This window comes from Lolium perenne, chromosome 3 (genome assembly GCF_019359855.2).
Source record: "Lolium perenne isolate Kyuss_39 chromosome 3, Kyuss_2.0, whole genome shotgun sequence".
NCBI classification, from domain to species: Eukaryota; Viridiplantae; Streptophyta; class Magnoliopsida; order Poales; family Poaceae; genus Lolium; species Lolium perenne.
This window is the reverse complement of record NC_067246.2, coordinates 324,408,886-324,429,215: the sequence shown is the minus strand read 5'-3', so window position 1 is coordinate 324,429,215 and position 20,330 is coordinate 324,408,886. Positions and strand designations below refer to the sequence as shown.

The following is a 20,330-nucleotide window of genomic DNA, read 5'->3' as shown; positions in this document are numbered from 1 at the left end:
GAGCCAAGAAGCACGTTGAAGGTTGATGGCGGCGGGATGTAGTGCGGCGCAACACCAGGGATTCCGGCGCCAACGTGGAACCTGCACAACACAACCAAAGTACTTTGCCCCAACGAAACAGTGAGGTTGTCAATCTCACCGGCTTGCTGTAACAAAGAGTTAACCGTATTGTGTGGAAGATGATTGTTTGCAGAAAACAGTAGAACAAGTATTGCAGTAGATTGTATTTCAGTAAAGAGAATTGGACCGGGGTCCACAGTTCACTAGAGGTGTCTCTCCCATAAGACGAACAGCATGTTGGGTGAACAAATTACAGTTGGGCAATTGACAAATAAAGAGAGCATGACCATGCACATACATATCATGATGAGTATAGTGAGATTTAATTGGGCATTACGACAAAGTACATAGACCGTCATCCAACTGCATCTATGCCTAAAAAGTCCACCTTCAGTTTATCATCCGAACACACTCCAGTATTTAGTTGCAAACAACAGACAATTGCTTTAAGTATGGTGCGTAATGTTTCTAGTGACTACATCCTTGAACATAGCACTAATGTTTTATCCCTAGTGGCAACAGCACATCCGTAACCTTAGTGGTTCTTGTCACTCCTCCAGATTCACGGAGACATGAACCCACTATCGAGCATAAATACTCCCTCTTGGAGTTACTAGCATCAACTTGGCCAGAGCATCTACTAATAACGGAGAGCATGCAAGATCATAAACAACACATAGATATAACTTTGATAATCAACATAACAAGTATTCTCTATTCATCGGATCCCAACAAACGCAACATATAGAATTACAGATAGATGATCTTGATCATGTTAGGCAGCTCACAAGATCCGACAATGATAGCACAATGGGGAGAAGACAACCATCTAGCTACTGCTATGGACCCATAGTCCAGGGGTAGACTACTCACACATCACACCGGAGGCGACCATGGCGGCGTAGAGTCCTCCGGGAGATGATTCCCCTCTCCGGCAGGGTGCCGGAGGCGATCTCCTGGATCCCCCGAGATGGGATCGGCGGCGGCGGCGTCTCTGGAAGGTTTTCCGTATCGTGGCTCTCGGTACTGGGGGTTTCGTCACGGAGACTTTTTATAGGCGGAAGGGAAGGTCAAGAGGCGGCACGGAGGCCCCACACTACAGGCCGGCGCGGCCAAGGGGGGGGCCGCGCCGCCCTATGGTGTGGCCCCTCCGTGGCCCCTCTTCGTCTCTCCTTCGGACTTCTGGAAGCTTCGTGAGAAAATAGGCCCCTGGGCTTTGATTTCGTCCAATTCCGAGAATATTTCCTTACTAGGATTTCTGAAACCAAAAACAGCAGAAAACAACAACTGGCACTTCGGCATCTTGTTAATAGGTTAGTTCCAGAAAATGCACGAATATGACATAAAGTGTGCATAAAACATGTAGATAACATCAATAATGTGGCATGGAACATAAGAAATTATCGATACGTCGGAGACGTATCAGGGGGCGCGCCCCCCTATTGTGTGGCGGCTCCGTAGCCCTTCCGACTCCGCCTCTTTGCCTATTTAAAGGTCCCTGACCTAAATCTTCGATACGGAAAAGCCACGGTAGGAGAAACCTTCCAGAGCCGCCGCCATCGCGAAGCCAAGATCTAGGGGACAGGAGTCTCTGTTCCGACACGCTGCCGGGACGGGGAAGTGCCCCCGGAAGGCTTCTCCATCGACACCACCGCCATCTTCATCACCGCTGCTGTCTCCCATGAGGAGGGAGTAGTTCTCCCTCGAGGCTAAGGGCTGTACCGGTAGCTATGTGGTTAATCTCTCTCCCATGTACTTCAATACAATGATCTCATGAGTTGCTTTGCATGATTGAGATCCATATGATGAGCTTTGTAATCTAGATGTCGTTATGCTATTCAAGTGGATTTTACTTATGTGATCTCCGGAGACTCCTTGTCCCACGTGTGTAAAGGTGACAGTGTGTGCACCGTGTGGGTCTCTTAGGCTATATTTCACAGAATACTTATTCACTGAGTTATGATTTGAGTTGGATGTCTCTATGAAATTGTGGTGTGTTAGTACCTCCTATGAATGCTCAAAGTGACAGCGTGGGGTGTTCACTAGTACTTGGGAATACATCTTTAAGGTTTGCCTACATGATGAATTAGAGTTCGTTATCTTGCCAGAGAGTAATTCGGAATAGCATAGTGAAGTGCTTATTTATATTCCATTATGATTGCAATGTTGAGAGTGTCCACTAGTGAAAGTATGATCCCTAGGCCTTGTTTCCAAATACTGCAATCATCGCTTGTTTACTGTTTTACTACATCTTTACTTCCTGCAATATTACTACCATCAACTGCACGCCAGCAAGCTATTTTCTGGCACCGTGCTCATATTCATCCATACTACTTGTATTTCACTATTTCTTCGCCGAACTAGTGCACCTATACATCTGACAAGTGTATTAGGTGTGTTGGGGACACAAGAGACTTCTTGTATCATGATTGCAGGGTTGCTTGAGAGGGATATCTTTGACCTCTTCCTCCCCGAGTTCGATAAACCTTGGGTGATCCTCTTAAGGGAAACTTGCTGCTGTTCTACAAACCTCTGCTCTTGGAGGCCCAACACTGTCTACAAGAATAGAAGCACCCGTAGACATCAAGCACTTCTCTGGCGCCGTTGCCGGGGAGGTAAGGTAAAAGGCACTCATACTCCGGTCCCAGGTAACTAAGTACCTTTCTGTTGCCGTTGTGTGTGTGCTCGAAGCTATTTCCTTTAGATCCTGCAATTGCATCTTTTGGTTTCTTGTTTTACACTAGTAAGGCATAATGGAAAACAACTGTGAGCTTTTTATTCTATTTCCTGAGTTAAGACATGGATGGTTTGATGCGAAAATTAAAAAACCTATGGAATCTTATTTGCATGCTAGTAGCAATGATATTAGTATGAACGCTTTGAACACCATTGTTGCTAATGATATGGAAAATTCTAAGCTTGGGGAAGCTAGTTTTGAAGAGCATGACATTTTTAGTCCCCCAAGCATTGAGGAGAAAATTTTCTTTGATGATACTTTGCCTCCTATTTATGATGATTATAATGATAGTGGTCTTCTGGTGCCGCCTACTATGGAGGATAAAGTTTATTATGATTATACTATGCCTCCTACACTTGATGAGAATAATAATGATAGCTACTTTGTTGAATTTGCTCCCACTACAACTAATAAAATTGATTATGCTTATGTGGAGAGTAATGATACTTTTATGCATGTGAATAAGAATGCTTTATGTGATACTTATATTGTTGAGTTTGTTCATGATGCCACTGAAAGTTATTATGAGAGAGGAAAATATGGTTGTAGAAATTTTCATGTTACTAAAACACCTCTCTATATAATGAAATTTTTGAATTTACACTTGTTTTATCTTTCTATGCTTGTTGCATTATGCTTCATGAATTTGTTTATTTACAAGATTCCTATGCATAGGAAGCATGTTAGGCTTAAATTTGTTTTGAATTTGCTTCTTGATGCTCTCTTTTGCTTCAACTCTTATTTTTTGCGAGTGCATCATTGAAATTACTGAGCCCATCTTAATGGCTATAAAGAAAGAACTTCTTGGGAGATAACCCATGTGTTTATTTTGTTACTGTTTTGTTGTGTCTTGGAAGTTGTTACTACTGTAGCAACCTCTCCTTATCTTATTTTATTGCATTGTTGTGCCAAGTAAAGTCTTTGATAGTAATGTTGATACTAGATTTGGATTACTGCGCAGAAACAGATTTCTGTCTATCACGAATTTGGGCAGGGTTCTCTGTAGGTAACTCAGAAAAATCTGCCAATTTACGTGCGTGATCCTCAGATATGTACGCAACTTTCATTCAATTTGGGCATTTTCATCTGAGCAAGTCTGGTGCCTCAAAAAATTCGTCTTTACGGACTGTTCTGTTTTGACAGATTCTGCCTTTTATTTCGCATTGCCTCTTTTGCTGTGTTGGATGGATTTCTTTGTTCCATTGACTTCCAGTAGCTTTGGGCAATGTCCAGAAGTGTTAAAAATGATTGTGTCACCTCTGAACATGTGAAATTTTGATTATGCACTAACCCTCTAATGAGTTGTTTCGAGTTTGGTGTGGAGGAAGTTTTCAAGGGTCAAGAGAGGAGGATGATATACTATGATCAAGAAGAGTGAAAAGTCTAAGCTTGGGGATGCCCCGGTGGTTCATCCCTGCATATTTCAAGAAGACTCAAGCGTCTAAGCTTGGGGATGCCCAAGGCATCCCCTTCTTCATCAACAATTTATCAGGTTTCTTCTCTTGAAACTATATTTTTATTCGGTCACATCTTATGTACTTTACTTGGAGCGTCTGTTTGTTTTTGTTTTGTTTGAATAAATTCATGCTTGTGTGGGAGAGAGACACGCTCCGCTGTTGCGTATGAACACATGTGTTCTTAGCTTTACTCTTAATGTTCATGGCGAAGGTTGAAACTGCTTCGTTCATTGATATATGGTTGGAAACAGAAAATGCTGCATGTGGTAATTGGTATAATGTCTTGAATAATTTGATACTTGGCAATTGTTGTGCTCATATAGATCATGTTTAAACTCTTGCATCATGTACTTTGCACCTATTAATGAAGAAGTACATAGAGCTTGTTAAAATTTGGTTTGCATGATTGGTCTCTCTAAGTCTAGATATTTTCTGGTTAAGGTGTTTGAACAACAAGGAAGACGATGTAAAGTCTTATAATGCTTACAATATGTTCATATGTGAGTCTTGCTGCACCGTTTTATACTTGAGTTTGCTTCAAACAACCTTGCTAGCCTAGCCTTGTATTGAGAGGAATTCTTCTCGTGCATCCAAATCCTTGAGCCAAAAACTATGCCATTTGTGTCCACCATACCTACCTACTACATGGTATTTCTCTGCCATTCCAAGCAAATACTTCATGTGCTACCTTTAAACAATTCAAAAGCTATTATCTCTTATTTGTGTCAATGTTTTATAGCTCATGAGGAAGTATGTGGTGTTTTATCTTTCGATCTTGTCATTTACTTTTGACAGACTTTCACAATGGACTAGTGGCTTCATCCGCTTATCCAATAATTTTGCAAAAAGAGCTAGCAATGGGGTTCCCAGCCCCAATTAATTAACTTGCATTAATAATTCTCTTCACATGCTTTGCCCTGATCTATCAGTAAGCAACTTAATTTTGCAAATAGACACTCCTACATGGTATGTGAATGTTGGAAGGCACCCGAGGATTCGGTTAGCCATGGCTTGTGTAAGCAAAAGGTTGGGAGGAGTGTCATCAATAATGAAACTAAAATACATGTGTAAACAAAAGAGAAGAGGGATGATCTACCTTGCTGGTAGAGATAACGTCCTTCATGGGAGCCGCTCTTGAAAGTCTGGTTGATGAGGTGGTTAGAGTACCCGCTACCATTCGTTGACAACAACAAACACCTCCCAAAACTTTATTTGTATGCTCTCTATATGATTTCAAAACTTAAAAAGCTCTAGCACATGATTTAATCCCTGCTTCCCTCTGCGAAGGGCCTTTCTTTTACTTTATGTTGAGTCAGTTTACCCACTTCTTTCTATCTTAGAAGCAAACACTTGTGTCAACTGTGTGCATTGATTCTTACATGTTTACTTATTGCACTTGTTATATTGCTTTATGTTGACAATTATCCATGAGATATACATGTTACAAGTTGAAAGCAATTGCTGAAACTTAATCATCCTTTGTGTTGCTTCAATGCCTTTTACTTTGAATCTATTGCTTTATGAGTTAACTCTTATGCAAGACTTATTGATGCTTGTCTTGAAAGTACTATTCATGAAAAGTCTTTGCTATATGATTCAGTTGTTTACTCATTGTCTTCATCATTACTTCGAATCGCTGCATTCATCTCATATGCTTTACAATAGTATTGATCAAGATCATGTTGGTAGCATGTCACTTGAGAAATTATCATTGTTATCGTTTACCTACTCGAGGGCGAGTAGGAACTAAGCTTGGGGATGCTTGATACGTCTCAAACGTATCTATAATTTCTTATGTTCCATGCTAGTTTTATGACAATACCTACATGTTTTGTTCACACTTTATGTCATTATGATGCATTTTCCGAAACTAACCTATTGACAAGATGCCGAAGTGCCAGTTCCTGTTTTCTGCTGTTTTTGGTTTCAGAAATCCTAGTAAGGAAATATTCTCGGAATTGGACGAAATCAACGCCCAGCATCTTATAATTGCACGAAGCTTCCAGAACACCGGAGAGGGGTCAGAGGAGAGCCACAGGGCCACCAGACAGTAGGGCGGCGCGGCCAAAGGGGGGGGGCGCCCCCCTATTGTGTGGCGGCTCCGTAGCCCTTCCGACTCCGCCTCTTCGCCTATTTAAAGGTCCCTGACCTAAATCTTCGATACGGAAAAGCCACGGTAGGAGAAACCTTCCAGAGCCGCCGCCATCGCGAAGCCAAGATCTGGGGGACAGGAGTCTCTGTTCCGGCACGTTGCCGGGACGGGGAAGTGCCCCGGAAGGCTTCTCCATCGACACCACCGCCATCTTCATCACCGCTGCTGTCTCCCATGAGGAGGGAGTAGTTCTCCCTCGAGGCTAAGGGCTGTACCGGTAGCTATGTGGTTAATCTCTCTCCCATGTACTTCAATACAATGATCTCATGAGTTGCTTTGCATGATTGAGATCCATATGATGAGCTTTGTAATCTAGATGTCGTTATGCTATTCAAGTGGATTTTACTTATGTGATCTCCGGAGACTCCTTGTCCCACGTGTGTAAAGGTGACAGTGTGTGCACCGTGTGGGTCTCTTAGGCTATATTTCACAGAATACTTATTCACTGAGTTATGATTTGAGTTGGATGTCTCTATGAAATTGTGGTGTGTTAGTACCTCCTATGAATGCTCAAAGTGACAGCGTGGGGTGTTCACTAGTACTTTGGAATACATCTTTAAGGTTTGCCTACATGATGAATTAGAGTTCGTTATCTTGCCAGAGAGTAATTCGGAATAGCATAGTGAAGTGCTTATTTATATTCCATTATGATTGCAATGTTGAGAGTGTCCACTAGTGAAAGTATGATCCCTAGGCCTTGTTTCCAAATACTGCAATCATCGCTTGTTTACTGTTTTACTGCATCTTTACTTCCTGCAATATTACTACCATCAACTGCACGCCAGCAAGCTATTTTCTGGCGCCGTTACTACTGCTCATATTCATCCATACTACTTGTATTTCACTATCTCTTCGCCGAACTAGTGCACCTATACATCTGACAAGTGTATTAGGTGTGTTGGGGACACAAGAGACTTCTTGTATCGTGATTGCAGGGTTGCTTGAGAGGGATATCTTGGACCTCTTCCTCCCTGAGTTCGATAAACCTTGGGTGATCCACTTAAGGGAAACTTGCTGCTGTTCTACAAACCTCTGCTCTTGGAGGCCCAACACTGTCTACAAGAATAGAAGCACCCGTAGACATCAGGGATACAAATGGGCAAAAATGAGCTGGGTTGGGAGAAGGCTCGGGTTAGTGTGGAGGAGTGGAGTAATGGTAGTGGGGGAGTGGTTGTTGAGCAGAAATAACTGCCCAGGTTACTGCCAGCGCACCAGGGCATGGGTGCGCCAGCAGCACATAGCCCATTCGGCTATATCTGCTCCGGGCCAGGCCCAAGAATCATTGCCGGCGCACCAGCCTAGGGGCGCGCCGGCAATAGTAAATTTCCGTCGCGTGCCCTGGGCTGGTGCGCCGGCAATGATTCTTGGGCCTGGCCCGAATCGGGCGAGCCCATGCCAGGATTTGTCCCAGGCGCGTCTATTCCTGTGGTGCGTCGGTAGTAGGCCTGCATCACCGGCGCGGCGGCAAGGTGGTGCGCCGGCACCTCTTTCCACCGGCGCATGCCCAAGGTGGTGCGCCGGTACCACTTGCCTCCACCTATAGGCTTTTTCCTAGTAGTGATAGGAAAGCAAAACAAGTGCAACTTTAAAATTTTCAACATATATAAAGAGGTGAAACTTAATATTGTTGAGATACATGAAACCATGCTTCCCTCTCTCATAATAACTTTCAGTAGCATCATGAATAAAATTTACAATATAACTATCACATCAAACATTCTTATCATGAGACACATGCATAAAATAATTATTACTCTTCACATAAGCATGGTCATTCTTATTAATTGTAGTGGGAGCAAATTTAACAAAATATCTATCATTATTATTCTCATCACCATAATCATCAAATATAGGAGGCATATTGTAATCATAATTAATTTTCTCCTCAATAGTAGGTGGACTGAAAATATCATATTCATCATTGTAATCATCATATATTGGAGGCATAGTATCATCATAGCAAATTTTCTATAGCATTAGCAATAATGGTGTTCAAAGAATTCATACTAATAACATTGCTATTAGCATGCAAATAAAGTTCCATAGGTTTTTAAATTTTCTCTTCAAACACCTCATGTCCTAACTCAAGATAAATACAATAAAGCTCTCTATTTTGTTGTTGTTATCCATTAAGCCTAACTAGTGAAAATAAAAAAATAAAAAATAAAAACATACAATTGCAGAATCTAAAGGAAATAACTTCGAGCACTCACACACCACCAACAGTACTAGAAGATAGATTAGTAGCCAGAGGATGTGAGTACCTTTTACCTTACCTCCCCGGCAACGGCGCTAGAAAAGAGCTTGATGTCTACACACACTTCTATTCTTGTAGAAAGTGTTGGGTCTCCCAGTGTAGAGGTTTGTAGAACAGCAGCAAGTTTTCCTTAAGTGAATCATCCAAGGTTTGTCGAACTCAGGGAGGTAGAGGTCAAAGTTATCCCTCCCAGGCAACCCTATAATTAACATACAAGAAGTCTCTTGTGTCCCGAACACACCCAATACACTTGTCAAGTGTATAGGTGCACTAGTTCGGCGAAGAGATAGTGAAATACAAGTAATATGGATGATTATAAGTGATAATTGCAATCTGAAATAAAAATGGCAGCAAGCAAACATGTAGCAAAACTGGTTGTAAACGGTGTTTCAATGCTTACAGAAAAGCCCTATGGATCTTACTTTCACTAGTGGACACTCTCAACAATTATATCATAATTGAATACATAAATATCATCTCTTCACTATGTTACTATGAACTACTCTTCGGTTGGATAACGAACACCAATTCACTGCGTAGGGCCATAAAAGCACTCCTTAAAGTTCGCATTCCACACTAGGGACACCTCACTTTGTCACTTTGAGCATCCAAAGATAGTACTAACAAATACCATAATTTCATAGAGACATCCAACTCAAATTATAACTCATGATAAGTATATATGTAATCTTTAGCCTAAGAGCCGCACATGGTGCGCACACTGTCACCTTCACACCATGGGACAAGGTGTCTCCGGAGATCACATTAATAAAACCACTTGAGTAAATTCTACTTATTTAACTAGATTACAAAGCTCATGATCACATAAAGATCACACCATGGGAGAGAGAGATAAACCACATAGCTATCGGTAAAGCCCTCAGCCTCGGGGGAGAACTACTCCCTTCTCATCATGGGAGTCAGCAACAGCGATGAAGATGGAGGTGGAGTCGATGGAGATGGCTCCGGGGGCAATTACCTGTCCCGACAGTGTGCCAGAACAGAGATTTATGTCCCCCGAAACTTGTCTTCAGTGGCGTCGTAGCTACGGAACTTTTCATGGATGGAGGCTGATTGATTTAGGGTTTTCGCGCCGGGAGCAATATATAGGCGAAAGGGCGATATCGGTGGGTGGCCGGGGGGGAGCCACACCATGCCCAGGCGCGGCCAGGGGGATGCCCGCGCCTAGGGGTGGTGTGGCCACCTCCCGACTCTTCTCCGTCTCCCCTTTGGACTCCGTCTTCGTGACAGAATAATAGGAACTTCGGCTTTTGTTTCACCCAATTCCGAGAATATTTCCAGAACAACTTTTCCGAAATACAAAAATAGCAAAAAATAGGAACTGGCAGTGTGACATCTTGTTAATAGGTTAGTTCCAAAAAATGCATAAAAATGCTACGAAGTGTAAAAAAAATATATAGCAACTGGTGTAAAAGAAGAATGAAGCAACAAAAATTATAGATACGTTTGCAAACGCAGAAGTACTAAGCAGGAATCTAGTTGCGTAGCTAGGTCCTAAACCAGGTCGCCTTCTCTGATGGCTGCAGATGACGATACTCGGTATATTCTTCTTCGTTATCTGCAATGGAGTTGATTGCTCTGACCAGCAAGTTAGGTTGGAACAGCTGCAGCTTGCAGACAAACTGGGGCGTGAAGACCGTCTTCATGTAGCGCTGCAATCCAAAAGGAACAAGTATTAGTGTAAATGACAATGACATACTTTCAGATCTATGAAGGAACTCAATGAAGCTTACTACCTTCATGTACTCATGCATCATCTCTGCATCAGCCAGATAGAAGCAATAACCATCTTCGCTCCACTCGAGTGTACGATCATATTTAATCTTGCTTATGACGGTACACTTGGTCCTCCACTTTCTGATGTGGTTGTAGACCTGAATAGTGCTCACATGTATGTCAGCGAATGCAAGAACATCTACAACTACCTTCTTCATATGTGCCTCTTTGACTCCCAGGTTAAAGCAGGCGCCGCTTTGGACGGGCTCAACCGAGCAGTTTGGCACAAACTCTGAGATCTTAGGTTGCCAAACCATGCTAGGTTTTTTTGCAAACAGATAACAATGGGCATTGACAGTTGGAGCAGAAAGATCAGGGGAGCTCAATGTTATGATTGCCTACATGACAAGTACCAGAGGAACGTAGCTAAGCGTTAGCATATCAATGACCTACCACTACTACTACCACATCCACATCCTTATGCATTAATTAGCACATCAATGAACTATCACTACCACATCCTTAAGCTTTAGCAGATCAATAAACTACCATTATCATATCCTTAAGCTTTAGCACATCAATGAACAACCACTACCATATCCTTAAGTTTTAGCACATAAATGAACAACCACTACCATATCCTTAAGCTTTAGCACATCAATGAACAACAAGAAAAGAAAGACATGCCTTATAGTAAGAGGAGCCACACGCAACACCGAGGTTTAGTCAGAGGAGCCACACGCAGCACCGAGGTCGAGGAAATAGGAGACCCTGGTGAAGAAGCAGATAGCACAACCATCCCCGTGGAAGAGTCAGGTGTAATGTCGACAATTGTCCCCGTGGTAGAGTCAAATGCAACCTCGAAAACCATCCCAGAGGCAGAGTCAGATCCAACCACGACCGATGACGAAGGAATAGCCTACAATGAATTCTATCATATCACCATGTATAGCCAAAAGATCTAGATCTAAAGCTCGGGGTTTGAAGAAGCTTACAACAACCGGAGTGATCGACGCAGAGGGGGAAGACGACAAGCCATGGCCAATAGCCACCACCGCAACTAATGTTGCCACCGCCAGCCTCGCCGGTCGTGCGGGTGAGGAAAAGTCGGACATGTCGCTAGATCATGGGGAACGGAGGATTTGTATTTGGCAGTGAGAGAGCTGCCCTATATACGGTGGCAAAACTTGGAGGGCAGTGACCGAATTCATCCCACCGATTTTTCGTCGTTCCGCGCGAGCTCGCGCCATATCCCCATCGGTGGCTCTGTGGGAACGTGGTGTTGTCCCATTTTGCAGAGACGAGGGTGACTTACTGGAAACAACCGATTCGGACATTCCTTCAGGGCTTGACCCGAGGATGCTTTAGACAACGCGGAGGAGCCCAGAAAACTAAACATGCCAAAAAAAACGCTCTCTATGCGAGCCAAGAAGAGCTCATGCTACCAAACAGGTCCAGATAACCCATCTAGTTATATGCACCGTCATATGCGTACCCATGCATAAATCGACCAACAAGCTTAAGTAAACGTTAATGAGGACGTTGAGTCTCGATTCATGCACACACACGTAAACCATAAGTAGGTGCAGCGGGACGACAGATTGACGTGAGTTTGTCGGCGGCATATTTTTACCAGACGAGCTGCTGAGTATTTAATTACACTAGCAATGACCGGCACGGCGGCACGCCGTGCCATATAGTGGTTATTGGTAGTAACTTTTTGGTGGTGGTAAATATTTTCATCATATGGTAACTAAAACTCTGTCAAACTGTTTGTGGAAACTAATTGTCTTTCAGGTGTTGAGTGTCATCCTTTAGCCTCGTGGTGCCAACAAGAGGGAATCTCGGTTCTTCCCCTATTCACAGTACCACCTATTTTTCTTGAACTTTGTTCAAATAACTGTACAAAGTGCAGTGAAAACCAGCATACAAAAATAGAATTGACTTTCTTCATATTTTCCTCTCGGCTCGTAGGATAAAGCCAGCAAAATGGGGAGAAAGAATTGGTAACTTGTCAGCTAGGGCGAGTAGGTGCAGAGGCAGGTGTCAGCATCACCTTTCTCAAGCTGAGGCATGACATGATCAGATACTTCGCAAAAGCACAAGGTCACCAGCGGCTAAGACGATGAGCAGCAATCATCGAGTTTAATATGGCAAAAACAAGGCCGTGCACAGCAAAAAAGCTATATCCTCATGTATTACTGGTTTCAACAGAATTTATTTCCAATGAACTGACCAAGAGCTTGCTATTGAGGACCAACAATTAGTTCAGCTGATAAATACAAGCAAACAATCACGAGGACTACAGTCTTTTGTTTCTTCTAACCTAGGCCTACAACAATTCAGCTACAGATGACAGAACAAAGTACATTGGATGACAAAAAGAAAGTAATTTCAAAGTAGAGCACCATACTAAGCAAATTATCATGATCATGCAGTAAACTAAGACAACAACAATATTATTGTTCTTTTCTATTCCTAAATTGGATTGTACATTTCGTTCAAGATTCTGATGTTTAGATTCATAAAGGGAAGAGATTAATATGCTTTAATGCTAGATTTTCTCTAGAACATCTACGGCAAACCTGAGTACTATAAGTTGCAAAATGCAAAATCACAAGTCCCAATTCATACAAACTAAGTTACTAAACCTTACAATTGTACTTGTCTTACTTGGATCAACACATTATAATTGGCTGACATAAGGCTCAACCTCATGATTTGGCATGTATCTTTATTAGTTTTTTTTCAAAACGGCAAGCAAAAAATATATATCTAGTTGGTTATGCAAAGCTCATCACAATTCAGCAGGAAGCTTTAGTATGAAAAAACGATATAATTAAAAGACTGTATTCGATGAAAAAACTTCAGTATCTTCTGAACTTTTTCTTAATGAAAGTTCACACGACATGAAGCATTATCTAGGCTGGGGCCAAGCTCCCCATTTCATAAAAAAATAATTATTAGAAGTCTATATAGGAAATCAACAGTGACAATTAGAAATGAGGCGCAGAGGTTATGCGACCTGGAATTGATCAGCGTCCAGATCCCACCACAATGCTCTGCAGTCTAGTCGGACAGGCTGCAGAGAAGATGGCGCTACCGAGGTGATCCCGCCCGACCACTCCAGCGCTACCAACCCCAGATTTAGGAATGAAGGAAGCATCGATGTTAACCTTTATAAAACCTTCAGGAGGTGGCTTCCAAGCTGGGGTGATATGGGTCTTCTGATGTGGCCACAGTTCTGGTACGCTGAAGGTTGTAGATTTCAAGTGCAGCCCAAATCCACCTCCTTTTTGCCTTCTGGGCCAGCTCCCTGTTGTTTGCCAAAAGGAGAATCAACATAAATAGATAGGAAATTTACCGAGCATTCCAGAGAAATTTTCCCATCGCCATGCTGATTGCAACTAACATTTTAGCTTCGAACTCATATACCATTTCGATATAACAGAATAAAAAGGCCATGACGCCTTGTCAAAAAATAAGCTACCTTGGGGGCCTCTTCTAGCCCGCGTGGTACGCCGAATTAAACTCACGACATGACAGGACATGTTAAGCAAAATAAGAATTAGTATGTACCATATTTTGCAACTCCACATAAATCATTGCGAACATAGAACAACCTTATTCACACAAGACGGGAGGTAATGCACAAGAATAATTACCTACATCCACTCCCAGGTGCAAATGGGACCTCGTCGTGAGGACAACGGTTGGTGGCTCGCCGGGTGACCAAGTCGGCGAACTACAAATCTGGAGCCAGCCAGCTCATTCAAAACTCTGATCACCTAAAGAGAAAAGCAGAATTCAGTAGATCGTGAGAAATTGATACAGAAGTGAAACACATCAGTTTTCATTACAATGGAGTCCTAATAAGCCGTGTACGAAAAATGACTACTAACTAACGATGTACAACAAAAAAGAAATCAAGTTGGGATGATCTCAAGCTCATTTGGTATGTGTACATATGGTAATGCTAACTGTATATACCATGCGAGAGGATCCATGGTGGAATAGTAAAAAAATGCAGTACAATAACTCAATAAGGACACTCAATGTTTTTGTAAATAAATGTGTGGTGTGCAATTAGAAGATGTTTAAAAATGTAAAATCATAGTATTGTCTCATATTTCACTAAGTTTGAACAGTAAGACAGTAAGTTGGCACAGTGAGACAAACTCTACAAAAGGAGGGCCTTGGCAGAAAAGATGTTGCTTGCTTAGTGGATGCATGACCGCATCATGAGTCCAGGAATCAAGACAGCAACATGGAAGAGCCATCATGACCAACATAAAAATCTGGGTGTGAGTACCCAGCTCACTCAACAAAAAAATCACTTTTTTTGCGCAGTTGGTCATGTAAAGAGGAAAAGATATACAGTACCTACACAGAGGAAATTTTATTGTAGATTTGACTTTCAAAGAAAAATGGTATTTTTAATGCCAATTATCAGGCTTCTAACACGGCTCTGATGTCAATGAGTACAACATGAAATTTAGCTCAGTTCTCGCATTGGAGTAACTTGATCCAAAAGTCAACTTTTAGAGAAGTTATCAAAGAACTCGCTAGCTCCCAACATAAACCACTGATAAATTCACACAACAACACTCATTATGAGCAAAAGTTTGAGCGTAAGCCACATATACATAGCAAAATAATGACTTGGACCTTCTGATGTCATCTGTGTGAGATGTATCCTGGAAAAAAAAAACATACAACATTATTAGTTATAATAGTAGATATATCAGAATCATTGTCATGGCGCTGAATATGAACAATACTGTATAACTGAGATTAAGAACCTAAATTTTACATTCAGATGTATACAACCAGCCGCAAAAGTTTGTCTTGACTCACTCGTTTGAGATATGCACTCGTAAGATCAAGCTGACAAACACTTGAACTAAATTATGCATCCAATGGTGTGAGGATAGATTTTACTTGCCCAAAAATTACCAATAGGAACCTAATAAGCACCATTAAATTTTAATAAAATCGAATCCAAGAGCTCACTTTAGCACAACAGAGTCCAAAATATTACTACCCATGAGTTGATAAATCGAAATTCATGCACATAGCCTATCATTACTCATAACACTATGTTGGGATACAATCATGTGTCTCAACAGTTTGTCATTAGTTTGGTCGCAAATGCACTACTAAAGCTACTTTTCATATTCTGGTGGTTGTGGCTAATAGTACTAACAATGCCATTGCTAGAACAACTCGCTGGAGTAAACTGAAATAACACACGGAAGAATCATTCAGCGGGACATACCTGGTGAACACATAACACTGACTTTACCAAATACGCAAAATAGTAAAATCAATGGAAGCTCTAGTATCATAGTATTCTGAGGTTTTCCATAAGGCTTCGTAGCATTTAGGAGTGAATCAACTACCTGCATCATCATATAGAATCCATGTTTGTAAACTTACATCTGATATGCTTGAATGCCCTGTAAAATTCATGAGTATATCTGCATAGACAATACAACTATGTTGCTCTTCTCAGTTATGTATCAATTTTCCTTGGAAAGAACGATACACCCACAACAAATTTAGTGACAACAAAAAATAAAAATGCAAATAAGTATAGAAGAAAGTATTGATAGTTCTTCTCAGTTATAAATAGTAGACCATCCTATCAATCTATCTAGATGATGAATTGCCATTACGATGTGGATATTTCTATTTATACATTGGAAATTATATATGTACAAAATAAACCAGCTTCAGTCACAATAGGAATTCTTTTAGTGAGATATGACATGAACATCCATGAAAAGAAGGGTACGGGCTACAATTATTTTTTGCATAATACTCAATTAGCCCTACAGAGAATAATTCATTTACAAAAATCTATAATAAAAATCAATGAGACAGATGTTCAGAGAAATAGGCACCATGTTACATTCAAAGATCACCGCTCTGACTTAATTACGATCATATACCTGCTCAGATTGAAAAGTCTAGTATTTGCAGACAATGAAGGAGCTACAGAACATACTTTCACCATCGCTGCCGCGCGTAATCACTGAGAAATTGATTTCTCAAACATAATAGTAATGCCCAGATCCAATGCTCTGAAAATATAAGAACTCATGTCAGAGGAGCTTTGCCGAAAGCGATCTTACCATCCTAATCTTCTAGTAGTCAAAGTAATGTCCAAATCCAGTTGGCCTGTCATGGGGGTTTTACCACCAGTCAGATGTACATTCAAGCAAATCAGATGGCATGTTCACAATACTGACTACAGATTATATGAAAATTCTATAGGCAGGCCTGCACAATATTATTCAGTCCAGATGCTACAACTCTATGCCGGCATAACGGATACTGTATTACTTGTTCTCAATAGTTCATTCAGTCTAGTGCATGGCGTGCCAACTAATATGATTGAATACCTGCTAGCATATCCTCAATCCTTCTAAGAGGAACACAAATGGCACTCAAACTTGCAAGATTTGTGGCAACACAACCTGCAAGATTTGTGGCAACACAACAAAGATCAAACCCCTCGGAGCATGGATGCGAACTCAAGATCAAAAAGAGGGAGGCGTGATTGAGGTGGAGTCTGCTCATGAAGAGGGAGGCATGCCCGAGATGGAGGCTGAGGAAGAATGATCCTACCGTAGCCTTGTTTAGTAGTTAACACAGAGCTACAACAAAGAGCGCAAGGGGGGATTTCTTTCCTGCCCAATCTAGTTCCAGCAAGCCACATGCTAGAATCAATCATCGCCATTAAACGACGAATACCAGAGAAAAATAAGCAAACACCATATGAGGAAAATAGATAGAATATGGCATCAAAAGGAGCAGAGAAGCAGGCAATGCAGAGAAAAAAACAGTAAGCAAGCAGGATAGATTTGTAAGCACATCTATTGTCTTTGGCATCAGAAACTGAACTTGATGTAAACTTGGCATAACATTGACACTATCCACATTGAGACATATAACAACAAAGCTTGCATGGATTTATCAATCACTATCCAGAAGACCTGATTATACTAAAAAAAAAAGTGCACATACGACTTTTGTGCTTATGAAAATGAGGGTGTATATTCATCTATGGAACACGTACACTAATCAAACGTTTACTCGTGTGCTACTCTACCTCCGAGTATACAATGTGATGGCCTCAAATAGGAGAAACTTCTAATTTTCTTTTAGGTATGAAAATGTGGCATGCAAAAGATCCATGAAACCTATTGGCTTCTACCAAAGCTTCCATGTTTGTGACAACACTGAAACCTGAAACATCTCTGCTTGTGTAGCCGTGAAGCATGAAAACTGAAGCTATATGTACCTAGCACTCGAAAGAAATTGACTGATCTGACAGAACTGAAAGCACACGGTGCAAGGATGAGGCAAAGGCTGCATTTTCCACTGAACTTACTGGTGGCCCTGAAGGAGAGTGTGGCGGTGCCGGTTAAGTCGCAACTGGCGATGGAGGATTGAGGGGTGCTTCCATCTCTATGAACCTTCAGCCTGAGATTCTAAATCATCAGTGGGATGAAAATTGAAAAACGCAAGAGGAGTAATTAAGGTTACAAATCATGGCACACAATATGAACATAAAAGGTAATCTATAAATTTGCCTTATCATAGAGGGTCCATTTGGAACTCACCTTGGTCAGCGAGGCAACCGAACATCCTAAGCGCGAGCGCCCTAGTCCTCAGGGCCGCCCCTGCGCCGTGCGCCGCCGTGACCCTATGGAGGATCTTCTCGGGATCCACCGCCGACCTCGTTCGGGAGGAGGGAGCGGATGATGCAGGTCCAGATGGAGTCGTCGACGGCGGCCCTGAACTCCGCGGCGAGGCAGAAGAGCATGGTCTTGGCAAAGACACGGGACTCGGCGGGCATGATGCTGGATGCGGAGGCCACCCATGCCGGGACGGTAGGGCAAGATGCCAGCTCGCGAATTCTTGGGGCGTCGGCATCGAGAGGGCTTGGTGGTGCGTTCTTGGAGGGGTGGATAGAGGTGAGGCCGGCATTAGGGGAGAATACAAGGGAGTTGGTGGTCTAGAGGATTTAGCTAGGTGGTGGGAGCGAAGGCTCCTGCCGAGGTCGATGCTCCAGTCCATGAAGGAGGCCGCCGGGATCCTCTCCATCGCCGCCTCCTATCGCTGGAGGAGTGTAGGCACACGAGAATTTTCCAGAAAATCCTAGCGAGACCAAAACTAATCTAAGCGGTGGTATCGTGGGGGAGTCACGTGCGAGCCCGGCCCAAACACCTAGCAGCTACAGGCACACAGAGTATGTACTAAGATCGAAGCAAAAGAAAAGGAAAATAGATAAAACACACACGTGCCAAGACTACATTAACTTTGCGCTTCCCTGGAAATGTTACAGACCACTGAAACTACACACAAAAGACAATCAAACACCTTAGGTGTAATCCCCAGCCCTTCCCAAAATTATGAGAAAAAAGAAGTGTGTTGCCCTTTAATATAGTAACTAGCAAGGACTGGCGCGGCGGCACGCCGCGCCCTCGAGAAAGCCATGAGTAAAGAGTGAAATATGCTTCTATTTTAAGTTACATCAGCGTAAAAACATTTAGAAGCGAGCTTGCATTGCATACCTCATTAGGAACTAAACACTAACAGCACGCTGAGCAATGACTATATAACTGATGGTAGATTAAGTCATACGTTCAGTAAACTGAACTTAAACTAAACTTAAGCAGTAGGGTAGATCACTATGCCCAGGCAAGCTAGTGCTCTGATTATTCCAGCCTCTTGCCATCGCTAGCTCGCGTTGTGTTCGTCCTCAGAGAAGAGGACACGACGTCACTGGATGTACCCTCAGGTTCTTCGTTGGTGGTGTCATCTTGGTTCCCTTAGGTTCTTCGTTGGTGGTGTCATCTTGGTCCAACCAGTCGAGCTCCTCCTCTTTGTGGGCCTAGCTTCCGTAATCTCATCCCCTGACTCAATTAAATCTTCGATCACCTCCTTTACTGCATCAAAGTTGCATTTTAGGAACCGTAGAAATGGTTACTGGTTCAGATAGGTAGCAATTTTATGAAATTTTATATGCAAATATCGTTAGTATATATGTTCCCAACAAATTATATATCCACCTGATAAGTACTTATGTAGAGAAGGAACCTAATTAACTGTAAAACACTAAATAGGAACGCAACGCAGCCAATCCATTTACAATGCACTTCCCCAATATTATAGAAAGATTTAGTTTAATTTAATAGTAGAGGCATTAGAAGAGCATGGCATGGATGCAAATCTGAGTGATATTTTTGTTTCTTCACCTGACATTTTACATTCCAAATTTTAACAATAGCTTCAGGTGTGTCTATTCCAAGGATAATGCCATCTGGTGGAGCTGATGCTGATGTGTATCCATTTTGTCTAGAAGTCTCATGAATCTGAAAAACAGCACTCCCCAAATATAGAGTATGTAGATATGCATGCTTGTGGAAATAATATCATAAACTGAAGGCAGTTATGGTATTCCTAAGTAGCATGGACAGTAACAGATTTAAGCTGGTATATTTCCAAAAGAAAAACATCAAAGCTGGGCATAATCAACATTGATATCTTCAAAATTCAAATAATAGGAAGTTACCATACATGGGATCTGGGCAAAATGATTAGGAGAACACATCTTGTTGTAGTATATCTCTGCATAGTACGAAATGAATAATAAGCTAATAAAACCGTAGCCAGTTTTTCGTTGCTGCAATACGGAAAAAAAATGCTCACATACAATGGTCATTTGGTAACTCGGTCCCTATTAACATTAGTGTGTGCAAGTGTGTCTTTTCCAGGCATTTTCTAGTTGCCTCATGGGAAAAATATGACCGCACTGATGAATAATGTGACATAGGAGCATCACCTTATAGCCAACAATGACCCAGCCCCACAACACCTCTCAGTAAAGAGGCCACCTTACTTGCAAGATTACATCGC

General features: G+C 42.0%; 1 long non-coding RNA gene across 7 annotated transcripts; it reads right to left on the bottom strand.

The window, feature by feature from the left end:
* Nucleotides 1-13,236: 13,236 nt before the first annotated feature.
* On the bottom strand, nucleotides 13,237-18,583 carry LOC127345714 (uncharacterized). Of its 7 annotated transcripts, XR_007878868.2 has the most exons (9): nucleotides 18,032-18,583; nucleotides 17,800-17,891; nucleotides 17,034-17,125; nucleotides 16,808-16,882; nucleotides 16,355-16,486; nucleotides 15,679-15,802; nucleotides 15,069-15,097; nucleotides 14,066-14,188; nucleotides 13,237-13,716 (listed from the first exon to the last, which is right to left on the bottom strand). It is a non-coding gene; the product is annotated as an uncharacterized lncRNA (long non-coding RNA). The 7 variants fall into 7 exon arrangements; XR_007878871.2 differs by having other exon boundaries at nucleotides 15,047-15,097; nucleotides 16,808-17,125; XR_007878865.2 differs by having other exon boundaries at nucleotides 16,808-17,125.
* Between the last annotated feature and the right edge of the window lie 1,747 nt (nucleotides 18,584-20,330).